This window comes from Corapipo altera, unplaced genomic scaffold (assembly GCF_003945725.1).
Source record: "Corapipo altera isolate COAL_440 unplaced genomic scaffold, ASM394572v1 58141, whole genome shotgun sequence".
Lineage (NCBI taxonomy): Eukaryota > Metazoa > Chordata > Aves > Passeriformes > Pipridae > Corapipo > Corapipo altera.
Genome location: NW_020885304.1, coordinates 1 through 12,391, shown reverse-complemented (window position 1 = coordinate 12,391; position 12,391 = coordinate 1). Strand labels below are relative to the sequence as shown.

At 44.2% G+C, this 12,391-nt stretch overlaps 1 pseudogene; it reads left to right on the top strand.

The window, feature by feature from the left end:
* The first annotated feature begins 406 nt into the window (after positions 1-406).
* LOC113940365 lies at positions 407-1,266 on the top strand (annotated as a pseudogene).
* Positions 1,267-12,391: the final 11,125 nt, after the last annotated feature.

Below are 12,391 nucleotides of genomic sequence, written 5' to 3'. Positions count from 1 at the left end.
TGCAGTCTGGTTGAGAAAGTGGTAGTTACAGTCCAGTCGAGAGTGGTGATCTGCAGTCTGGTTGAGAGTGGTGATCTGCAGCAGCCTTCCTCTGGATCCCATGAGTGGTTAAAAAAGTTCCAAGACTCTAAGATTATATATTCTCCAGTTCAGGCAGGAATGCCCAGTACTTCCCTCAGGGCGGGGAGCTCCACAAAGGGTGTGAGGACAAGAGCATCCTCCTATCTCACAGACCTCTTAACACCTAGTTTATAGCCTGAGGAGTCAGGCTCTATGGGCAGATGATGTCAGTGGTTCATTGATAACAGTTTCTGGGAAATGACATGGAAGGCTATAGAATACACAGTTTTGGGTTACACCCATACAACGATGAACTGGTCCCAGCTGTTCTAACTAGGACAGTGGTCTACATGATGACTTCTTGGAAAATATACTCAATTATCTTCATACAGATTAACTACCTGCCCCACTAGTCCATGTGTTTCTTTCTCAGCAACCTCTCCTTCCAGGAGGCTTGGTACATCCCAGCTACTGTTGGTGAACTTTCTTGTTGAAAGTAAGAATATATCTTTTGGAGGCAGTATGATGCAGCTTTATTTCTTACGCTCCCTTATTTGTACTGAGTGTGTCTTCCTTGCAGTTATGACTTATGATTGTTACGTGGCCATTTGCAATCCCCTGAGCTATTCAGTCATCATGTTACTTGCCACATGCTCCTGGTTCATGGACTTCTTTATCTCCATGCTGAACGTAGTTTTCATCTCTCAGATGTCTTTTTGTGGCTCCAATATCATCAAGCACTTCTTGAGTGACATGAGGTCCTTGCTGAATATATCATGTATGGACATGATGGTGGCTGGAACAGTGAATTTCATCCTGGTCTTACTTATCTTGCTGGTTCCACACTCTGTCACAATTACTTCCTATATATGCATCAGCAGCAGCATCTTGCATATCCCCACATCCCAGAGCAGGAAGAAAGCCTTCTTCACCTGTGTTTTGCACCTTGCTGTAGTCATTATCTTCTTTTCAGTCTCTCTGTTCATGTATGCGTGACCCAAAAGAATCCATTTTTTTTACTTCAACAAGCTGGTGTCTACTGTGTACACTACTGTATATCCCATGCTAGATCCCTTCATTTACTGCCTAAGGAACTAGGAGGTTAAAGTGGCTTTGAAAAAATCTTCATTGTTAGGCAGATGTTCTCCAAGGTATTTCAGGCCATTGCTGTCCACCATTAAGATAGTTCCTATTGACAGAATGTAAGTGTGAGAGTTAGAAGGAAAGGTTTTAATATTTAGGTTGTACTTAGATCTGCAATCATAATAATGCTGGCTAACTCAAGAAACTGAGACATATATATGACCCCTTATCTGTTTTGACTGACATGCACTTCAGGGAACAAAAGGACATGTCTGGGATATCATACATCAATGGCTTTGAGAAAACAATTTAAATGTTCTGTTAATAGCGTATGATCCAAATTCAGGCAATATCTGACAGCTAAGGTGGGATGCATATGCCTAACTACAGGCACCTGCTTAATGTTTTAAAGACCTTGTGTATTCTGCTTTACAAATTTACAATTGTGATTTTAGAAGGGAAGAGTCTTTTCTGCAGTTCCTGTATCATATCTGCCAGTCCAAAAGGAGAGGTCTCAGGGCACTCCACACTGTTTCATATTCTGCAAGAAGCCTAGGAATTTGAATCAATCCTACTGGAAGATAGTAACAGTAGAAGGTAAGAAGGTGTTTACTGTGGAATGGAAGCTTGACTTCTTAAGAAAGGTTGAAATAAATAATCAAAATAAATTGAAGACTTTAAATCCTCTACACTGCAAATAAAATAACTTTCCCCCCCTTTTTATGTAGACATTTCCCTCATATAGTCTGCTGAAGTCACTGTGTCTTAGTTTGAATATGACTGAACATGCAGTTGTTTTGGAATTTTATGTATTTTAGATTGACTGCATATCTACTGCCTTTGTCAACATCTGTACCGATAAATTAATTTACTCTAAGGAGTGATCTGTGGCCATTTTGCTAAACATATCATAGTGTCAGATATACCCTGATAAGCTTTGTGGACAGGCCCCTTTTGATGAAGCTGGCCATGGTAATGAGCAATTCCTTGATTGTGACCTACTGCAAAGCCTTTTGAATCTGTTCACTCAGGTCTTCTATCAGTCTGTTGTGTGCTATTCACTGCCATTTCTCTGTTCCACAATGTGAACTTCTCAATTTCCCCCATGTGTCTTCCCCCATGGATCCTAATATGCACTTCTTTTAAGGGATCCTTTTTTCCCACTTTATTTGGTTTTTTACTTGTTTATTTATTTAGAATGACTCTGTGCCTAAAACAGTTCTGATGCAACTATGTAGCGGCACGCACGTCCTTATATAATAAGGAAAAACACGCTCCTCGTGAGTGGTGAAACAAAGAGATTTATTTCAAATTTGGCGCTGGTTTTATCCCTTAAAACCATGTGACTTCTTTGACCAATAAGGTTGTCTATGTCAGCGCATGCTCTTTTGGGCTTCTCTGCCCAGGCATGTGCCCCATGCCTTGGACACGCCTCCTACATCACCCCCCTCTTAATTATCTAAGGAAGTCACGAAAACAGTGCAAAAACAACAGTGCAAACAATCAGAACAGTACATTGTAAACTACCAAAGTTCGCAATGACCCAGCACATCGCTTGCTTTGGCCCCTTGTACTTCTATTGTAAACCTTTTAAAACTTTCCTATATTCCTATAGGGTAGTGCAACTTGGAGAAATAACTTTATTAACTTAGGGGCCTTAGCCCAACCGTGTATAAACTTATAACCTTTATTAACCTGAGGGTTTTTAAATAACTGAGGAGTTCAACTTTATTTAAAAAACAGGCTAAGCTTAGCAAAACTAAATTCTCTTAAAGTGACCTTGTGGTGGAGGTAATGTTATTTTGTGAGGTGTTTTGTGTTTTAATATTTGTCCAGTCAAACAACTCTTTTATTCATTCACTCTTCTCATTCACTGATGGCCGTCATTCACTCACTCTCACACATGCACAGATATTTTACAGACTGCTTTTTACCACATTGGTCGTTCCTTAATGTAAACCTGAAACATAAACATAACTCTTTTAAAACTTCTGCGTTACTCTGGTTCCTGCTGCTGTGATTGTGTACCTAAATAGGGTTTTACACACCTGGAAGGAATCCACTTAAGTTCTTTTCCTGTAGCCATGCAGGCGTAACCTCTCCCCCAAGACATAAGATCTAGGGGTCCTGTCCATTGTCCCGAAATCAAATCCTTTACCATGACTAGTGGTTTGGGAGAGGCAAACGCCTGAGATTTGTGCTGCTTTTCGTACCTGCTTCTTTCAGTACTGTCACAATTTAAAAAATTGATAACATATGTGGCTTTCCACAGACGTTCTTGTGGACTATACAGATTCTCCCCCTTTTTTTGTCTAGCTAACATTTCTTTCAGTGTGCGGTGTGCCCTTTCTACAATTGCCTGTCCAGCAGGTGAGTGTGGGATTCTTATGACATGTGAAATTCCCCACTCTAATAGGAAATTTCTTACCTTTTCTGAGATGTATGCCGGTCTGTTATCGGTCTTTATTTGTTTTGGAGTACCAAGGGTAGCAAAACAACTGAGCCAGTGTCTCATTACATCCTTGGCTTTCTCACCTGTGTGTGCTGTAGCAGTTATGTATTGTGAATGTGTGTCTACAGCTACATGTACATATTTTAATGTGCCAAATTCGGAGATGTGTGTGACATCTGTTTGCCAGATCTCATTTGCCATTAACCCTCTGGGGTTAACGCCTTTCTGAGATGGCATAGGTGTGATTTTCTGACAGTCTGGATATGTCATGATAGTGTTTCGAGCCTGATTAATCGTTATTTTGAATTGTCTCTTTAAAGAGCGTGCATTCTGATGAAAAAATGAATGGGACAATTTTGCTTGCTCTAGGACCCTGGGTATGGTGTTAAACATTGCTGCTTTGTCAGCCTCCCGGTTCCCTTCAGCTGTTGGCCCTGGCATGTCAGTGTGAGATCTGGTGTGCATTATGTAGAAATCAAACTTTCTGTGATTGATAAGAACCCAAATAGAACGCATTTCAAACAACAAATGAGGATTAGAAACATCTCGGAGAAACGAACATTCCTGATGTGAGACTAATCCTGCAGCATAACAAGAATCAGTAACAATATTAACAGGTTGTTCAGAAAATTTTCCCAGGGCAATACGAATGGCGGCCAGTTCCAGAACCTGCACAGAGCATTGGTTCCTGGTCTGTACCTCTCGTTCCCATTGTCCTGTATTAGGGTTTACCCAGGTCACTGCAGCCTTTTGTGTTTTCCCAAATGCATCTGTAAAGACTGTGAGGCCTTCTACTGATTTATTTTTGCATCTGGTAGTGGTTTTTAAAGGTAAATTGCTGATTTCTACCCAAAGCCTGTGCTGAGGGAGATGGACCGAAATGTTACCGTCAAAGCTTGCCAAGGCAGCTTGGAATCCTGTGTCCTCAGCCAGCATCCAATCCAAATTGTCCTTCGTGATCGGGATGTAGATGATGGCAGGATCCCTTCCGTCCAGCTCCTGCAGTCGTCCTCTGCCTTTAATGACAAGCTTAGCAAACATTTTGTTAATGGTCCACACAGTCTTAGGTGGTGTGTGGGGCAGAAAGAGCCACTCCAGAATTAGCAGCGGGTCTTTCTCAGTCTGATCCCACTGAAACAAGACTGCAAATGGCTGGTACCTGCTAGGAACTAAGGCTAGGCAGATTTGCAGTTCAGGATCTCTCCTCCTGCCCTGCCTATTCTCCATTGCCTTGGCACAAATGTCTAACGCCTGCTTTGCCTCTGCTGTCAGAGACCTATTAGATGTTAGGCTGGAGTCCCCCCTTAGCAGCACAAATAGAGGGTGTAGCTCCTCTGTGGTTATGCCTAAAATAGGCCTTAACCAGTTAATGGCTCCCAGGAGTTTTTGCAACTCATGTAAAGTTAAAGTGTCCTTTACCTTGAGCTGCAGTGGCTGTGGGGAAATTTCTTGCTGTGTGATCCTCCATCCAAGGTAAATCCAGGGCTGCGATCGCTGAATTTTCTTTGGCGCAACCTGCAACCCTGCTTCTTTAAGTCTCGGTGCTGTAGACGTGCGCTGCTGGAAAGTCTTTGTCTATTTGCTGGCTTCTCCCGGTTCTCGGTCGACTGGGTCCGCGAGGCTAGGCTGTGGTGTCCCGGTGTTGGCAGTGAGCTGCAGCACTTTCGCTCCGGTTTGCTCTCTCTGGCTGCCTCGATCTGTCGGTTCTTTCTTTTCTTCTTTCTTCTTTTCTTCTCGTTCCTGTGCACTTTTCCTAATATTTTTGGAGCTCACTAAACTAGGATTGTATTTCTCAGACGCTCTGAGACAATGACTTAAAGATGTCTGTGTTTTTTGCGGTAAAAGATTCCCGCATTGGATTAATCGACACAATAATTGGAATCTACCGCTGAATTTCCTGATTCAGGGTAAGCTAAACTGACTTAATATAAGTTCAAAGTCCCAAGTTTGGGTGCACCATATATAGCAGCACGCATGTCCTTATATAATAAGGAAAAACACACTCCTCTTGAGTGGTGAAAAAAGAGATTTATTTCAAATTCGGTGCTGGTTTTATCCCTTAAAACCATGTGACTTCTTTGACAATAAGGTTGTCTATGTCGGCGCATGCTCTTTTGGGCTTCTCTGCCCAGGCATGTGCCCCGTGCCTTGGACACGCCTCCTACACAACTACATTGATGTCTTGTTCAGCTACGGACAAGATTCCTGCATTTCCAAAGACAAGGTCCTGCAATGTTATTGCTTTCCTGTGACCCTTCACTAGGCTGAAAATACTGTAATAGTTAATCTGAAAGTTCACATTTTTTATAAACCAGTAAGAATTACTTTACAGCCTGTGATTTTTATGCTTCTACATGGTACTGAGCTTCTATTCTCCACGTACAGGATGGAGAACAGACAAAATGAAGCAAGTAATGAACACAGAATCACAGAATATGCTGAGTTGGAAGGGACCCACAAGGATCATTGAGTCCAACTCCTGGCCCAGCAGAGGACCATCCCCAAGAGTCACACCATGTGCTTCAGAGCATTGTCCAAATACTTCTTGAGCTCTGTCAGCCTTGGTGCTGTGACTACTGCCCCCGAAAGCCTGTCCAGTACCCGACCACCCTCTGGGGGAAGAATCTTTTTCTAATATCCAATCTGAACCCCTTCCCTGACACAACTTTAGGCCATTCCCTGGGGTCCTGTTACTGGTCCCCACAGAGCAGAGATCAGTGTCTGCCCCTCCTCTGCCCCTGCCCAGGAAGTTGTAACTGCAGTGAGGTCTCCCCTCAGTTTCCTCTTCTCCAGCTGAACACACCAAATGCCCTCAGTGTCCTCACACACCTTCCCCTCAAGGCTCTTCACCATCTTTGTTGCCCTCCTTTGGACACTCTCTAATGGCTTCATATCTTTCTTATACTGTGGTGCCCAAAACTGCCCCAATATTGCAGGTGAGGCTGCCCCAGGGCAGAGCAGAGTGGAACAATCCCCTCTGGCCCAGCCGGCCATGCTGGGCCTGATGTCCCCCCGGACACAGCTGGCCCTCCTGGCTGCCAGGGCACTGCTGGCAGTGACTGACCAGGAACCCCAGGTCTCATTCCCATATGTCTGCCCCATCCCAGGTGCAGAATCTGGCACTTTCCCTTGTTGAACTTCCTAAGGCTGGTGATTGCTCAGCCCTCTGATTTGTCGAGGCCACTCTGCAGGGCCTCCCTGCCTTTGAGGGAGTCAACAGCTCCTCCCAATTTTGTGTCTTCAGCAAACTTGCTCAGTGTCCCTTCCAGTCCTGTGTCCAAGTCATTGATGAAGATGCTGAAGAGCACAGGGCCCAAGATGGAGCCCTGTGGAGCCCCACTAGTGACAGGTGCCAGTCTGATGTCACCTCAGTCGCTGTCACCCTCTGTGCTCAACGCTTGAGCCAATTGCTCACTCAGCACAGGATGTGTTTATCTGGCTGTGGTCTGGACACTTTGTCCAGAAGGATCCTGGGAGAAACAGTACTGAAAGCTTTACTGAAATCCAAAAATATTACATTACCCTTGATGAACTAGGTGGTTTATCATGTCATAGACGGAAATTAGGTTTGATAAGCAGGATTTTCCTCTCCTGAAGCTGTGCTGGCTGTGACCATGTCAAGACAGCAACAGTGTCAGAGTATTGGGCCATGTGGAAAGAGTAAGAGAGAGGGGATCTTTGCATCCAAGTCAAATGGGTGCTAAATACAGCACCACTGCTGTTTTGTTTGAAGAATGAACAAGTGTTCCATTGCAGAAGAGTCCTATATTCACTAAATACTCAATATAGGCTTTAGACAGAGACAGTCAGAAAAATAGCACATTATAGTGAAACAGAGAGAGATCCACAATAACAATATATGCTCTTAAGATGCCAGTCCCAGAGCCACAAGTTCAACTGGAAGTATTCCTTTAAAAATACACAAGGCTCCAAAACTTCACCTAACCGATGTTTTGAGAGCCTTCGGTTCTTTAGTACCTTGAGCTAGTGTAAAGAGAAGAAGCTACACACTACAGCACAAGCTCTCCACGGGCTGCACCTTCCTTCAGGGTGTCTCCACCTCCTTCAGCCCAGGGCCCTCTGTGACCTGCAGTGTAGTTGTCTGCTACACTGTGGTCCTCCATGGGTTGCAGAGGAATCCCCTGCACATGGGGCATCTGCCCCCTTCACTGACCTTGGTGTCTACAGGGCTGCTTTTCTCACAGTTTTCTCATTCTTCTCTTTCAAATCTGCCGCACAGTTTTGGGCAGCAGTGAGTCTTGTTTCAGAGCTGACTGAAACCGGCTGTTTGACAGGGGGGTAGCTGCTGGTCTCTTTTCACAGAGGCCCCTCTGCTACCAAAACCTTGACATATAGAGCAAATATAACTGCAAGGTTTGACCAGCACTTCCAACCTCAGCAATGCTAAGATGCTATAATTTTGCATTTTCAAATATGATCCTCTCTTAAAGTGAAGTCAACATTTATTTTAAAATTCTTTTAATAAGACATTCATCTTTATTTTTACAGTGGTAGGCAATGTTTGACAATTAAATATTGTATACAGCAATTCAGTTCCCCTGGCTAGGTGACCCAGAATGCCTAGATTTCATTTTGTCAACCATCCCTTTTAGAATGGTCAGGCTCTGCCTGAATTGTATTACAGAAGTTACACACAGAGGATCAATTAATCCACAAGCTTTTAACTACCCAGAAGACAGTTGCATGTCATGCACATTATTTTTCTGTTCCATACCTGTAATTTGATCATGTTAGTGCTCACTGTGAATATACAGGTGTTGACTTCCAATTCATCTTTTCAAATGCCACGTAAGCCTTCAAGGTTTACTCCAGCCACAGAGGATGAAGCTGTTTTGCCTTATCTATACAGGCAGTCACAGAGGTTCCTACACTTAAAATTCTCATCTTCTCCCTATCGTGGGACTAGGGAAGGTCACAGAACACAGTATGTATGAAGGCTTGCGGTTCTAATTCCAGCCTCATGTGGTCCATCTCTACCAGAGGCAGTCTGATAAAAAGCTTAGTTTGCCCTCTGGGAAGGAGTTTCTTCCTTCTTCCCTGACCAGCACTAGAGAAATCACTCCAGATCTCTGACAGTGAAATAAAGTCAAACACACCCTATGATCAGAATAACACATTTGTTCTCCTGCACCAGGCTGTACTGACTAAGTACAGGGCTGCCCAACATAGATCCCAGAATAGCCCTAATGATATTGTTTGCTATATTCCTTTTTTCTCCTTTTCCTTCCTCCAAATAAACAAGTAAATCTTATGGTTTTTTCAACATTTGCTTTGGTTTTGCTAATTTTGCAATCTTATATGATAACTACATCCTTAGTATGTGACACCTTGTAAGACAACAGCCCTTTCTCAGTATCTTTTAATATCTTTCACCCTACGGAAGTTCCCAATACTCCCCTTTCAATGCCATAGAATCAGGTCTCTTCTCCCAACATTGTTTTGTTACCTGGACTTACTAATTACTCACAAAAACCAACAGGTTTTTTAAACTTAAATGTGTTTATAAACAGGTCCTTTCACTGTAGGAGGCAGTAGCTTTGCAGCTTTTCTGGTGTTGGTTTCAGGCCACTGCCCTGTCTATCTTCATAGGAAGTCATTCTTTTCCCTACATTAAAGGCTTCTTTCCCTTCAACTCTTTTATCTGTTGTAGATGTAGATCTAGACCCCTTTGGGATAACAGAACCAGAACCTTCAAGCATAGAGATTCAATCATTTTCTGCATATGATCTTGCCAAACACTACATTTCCCTCCACATAAAAAAAGTTTCTCCTGATGTACCCTGATAAATTGCAGTTTGTGGCTTTTGCCCTATGTTAGTGTTTCTGCCGGCCCGGCTTGGCCCCCGGGCCTTGTGCACTTGGCACGGCGTGGCCTGGCCCCGGGCGCTCGGGCCCGGCCTCAGGCACGGAAAGGAGCAAGAGAGGGGGAGCTTTGCCGATGCGGACTGTGCCATCGTGGGAGACGAGAGGGGGAGCCCAGAACACACTAAAGAGAAGGACAACTCCAAACCCGGGCAGATGGAGCTCGTTCAGCCCTGTAAGGCCATCCATCTAAGAGAAGGTCACTCTAATTAAACCTACACCCTGAGGACCTCGCTGCCACCATCCAAGCTCGCTCGGCCCTGGCAGATGAACCTTAGGATTAAAGAGTGGGCTCAGTTCAGCACATACTGTGTCTCACCTAAAAAATCCATTGTGTAGGTTTGAAGGCTTTACCCACTTTTGCAAAGCCCTGTATCAACATCTTCTACAAATGCAGTCACACAAAGATCAAAAGACAAAGGCATATACACCTGCCTCCAAAGGTGTACCCAAATTAACTGTAGCATGCTGGAACATCAGAACCATGCTTGATTCTGCAGATAGCGGATGTCCTGAGCACCGGTCTGCCCTGATTGCCGATGAACTGTCATGTCTCAACATCGACATTGCTGCTCTCAGTGAAGTTCACCTTCACGAGGAAGGTAGCCTCAGAGAACATGGTGCCGGTTACACGCACTTTTGGTCTGGTAAGCCCAGAACCGAAAAGCGTATCTCAGGAGTCGGCTTCGTGATCAAAAACTCTATCATTCCAAAACTCGAAAATCTGCTGACAGGTCACTCTGACGGCATTATCTCCCTATGCCTTCCACTACACAACAAGCAGCACGTTGTCCTCTTTAGTATATATGCCCCAACTCTCCAAGTTGACCCTGCTGAAAAAGATAAATTTTACACCGACCTGCACCGCCTTACCCAAAAGGTGACTGCAGATGATAAGATCATTATCCTTGGTGATTTCAACACCAGAGTAGGAAAGAATTTTGAAACCTGGAAAGGAATATTAGGCAAGCATGGTGTTGGAAGCTACAACGATAATGGTTGACTTCTACTAGAATTCTGTGCGGAGCAACAGCTCACCATTACTAACACTATCTTTCAGGAGAAAAATACTCTGAAGACAACCTGGATGCACCCCAGATCCAAACATTGGCACCTTATTGATTATGTCTTGGTGCGACGGAGAGATGTCCGTGATGTCCACCATACCTGTGTGATGCCCAGTGCAGAATGCCAAACAGACCATCGACTTGTGTGCTGTAAACTTAACCTCAGTCTTAAATTCAAGCCTAAAAGGGGCAGCATCCCAAGGAGGAGACTCCAAGTCAACGATTTACAATCAGCCACAGTGAGAAACAAATTCCAGGCTAATCTTCAAACTAGGTTTGATAACCGTTCCACAGATACTACTGTAACGCTCTGGCACCATATTAAAAACAGCATCCAGCAGTCCTCTGAATAATCCTTAGGGTTCTGTCTCAAGAAGAACAAAGACTGATTCGATGAAAACATTCAAGAGATCCAGGAATTGTTGAGGATGAAGAGAACCACCCACCAAGCACACCTTGCACTGCCATCCTGTCACATAAGAAAACCAGCTTTTCGCATCACATGCAGCAAACTCCAACAGAAACTCTGTGACATCCAGAACAAGTGGTGGATCAGTCTAGCTGAAAAAACCCAATTATGCACAGACACGGGCGATCACAGAGGGTTCTGTGAAGCCCTGAAAACAGCATATGGGCCTACATACCAAGTTCAAAGTCCTCTACTCAGCGCTGATGGTCAAACACTTCTAACAGATAAAACCTCCATTCTGAATCAATGGTCTGAACACTTTCAGACCCTTTTCAGTACCAACCGTGTAGTCCAAGACACAGTCATTCAGTCCATCACACAACAACCAGTGAAGTATGAATTGGATACTGCCCCCAATTTAGGAGAGACCCTCAAGGCCATACAGCAGGTGAAAATCGGCAAGGCAGCTGGGATTGATGGAATTCCACCTCAAGTCTAGAAACACGGGAGCCACGCACTCCATGCTAAATTTCACGAGTTCTTACTATGCTGTTGGGAACTAGGCGAACTACCATCAGACCTTCGAGATGCAGTCATCATCACCCTATATAAGAAGAAAGGTACTAAATCAGACTGCTCAAATTACCATGGTATTACTCTCTCTGCTCTCCATTGCTGGCAAAATCCTGGCAAGAATACTCTTAAACAGACTAATACCCACTATAGCAGAAGGAATTCTACCTGAAAGCCAATGTGGTTTCAGAGTCAACAGGAGTACCACAGACATGGTGTTTGCTCTCAGATAACTGCAAGTGTAGGGAACAGAACAAAGGTCTCTATGTAACCTTTGTTGACCTCACCAAGGCTTTCAATACTGTGAGCAGGACAGGTCTATGGCAGATTTTGGAACGCTTAGGTTGTCCCCCCAAGTTCCTCAAAATTATCATCTCACTCCATGAGGATCAACACAGCCAAGTCAGTTATGGCAATGCACTTTCTGAGTCCTTTCTAATAACTAATGGTGTGAAACAAGGTTGCATTCTCGCACCAACCCTATTCACAGTCTTTTTCAGCAGGATGCTCCAAAGGGCCACGGCAGACCTTGAGGATCAGGATGGTATCTACATCTGATACCGTACTGATGGAAGCCTTTTCAACCTAAGGTGACTGAAGGCCCACACTAAGACCTTAAACCATCTTGTCCGGGAGCTGCTTTATGCTGATGATGCCGCCCTTGTTGCTCACACAGAAGCAGCTCTGCAATGTTTAACATCCTGCTTCGCAGACGCTGCTGAGCTCTTTGGGCTGGAAGTCAGTTTAAAGAAAACAGAAGTTCTCTATCAACCGGCACTTCAGGAAGTCTTCCATCATCCCCATATCACCATTGGCGAATCAGAGCTCAAATCAGTCCAGTGTGGCAATGGATTTGCCATATGC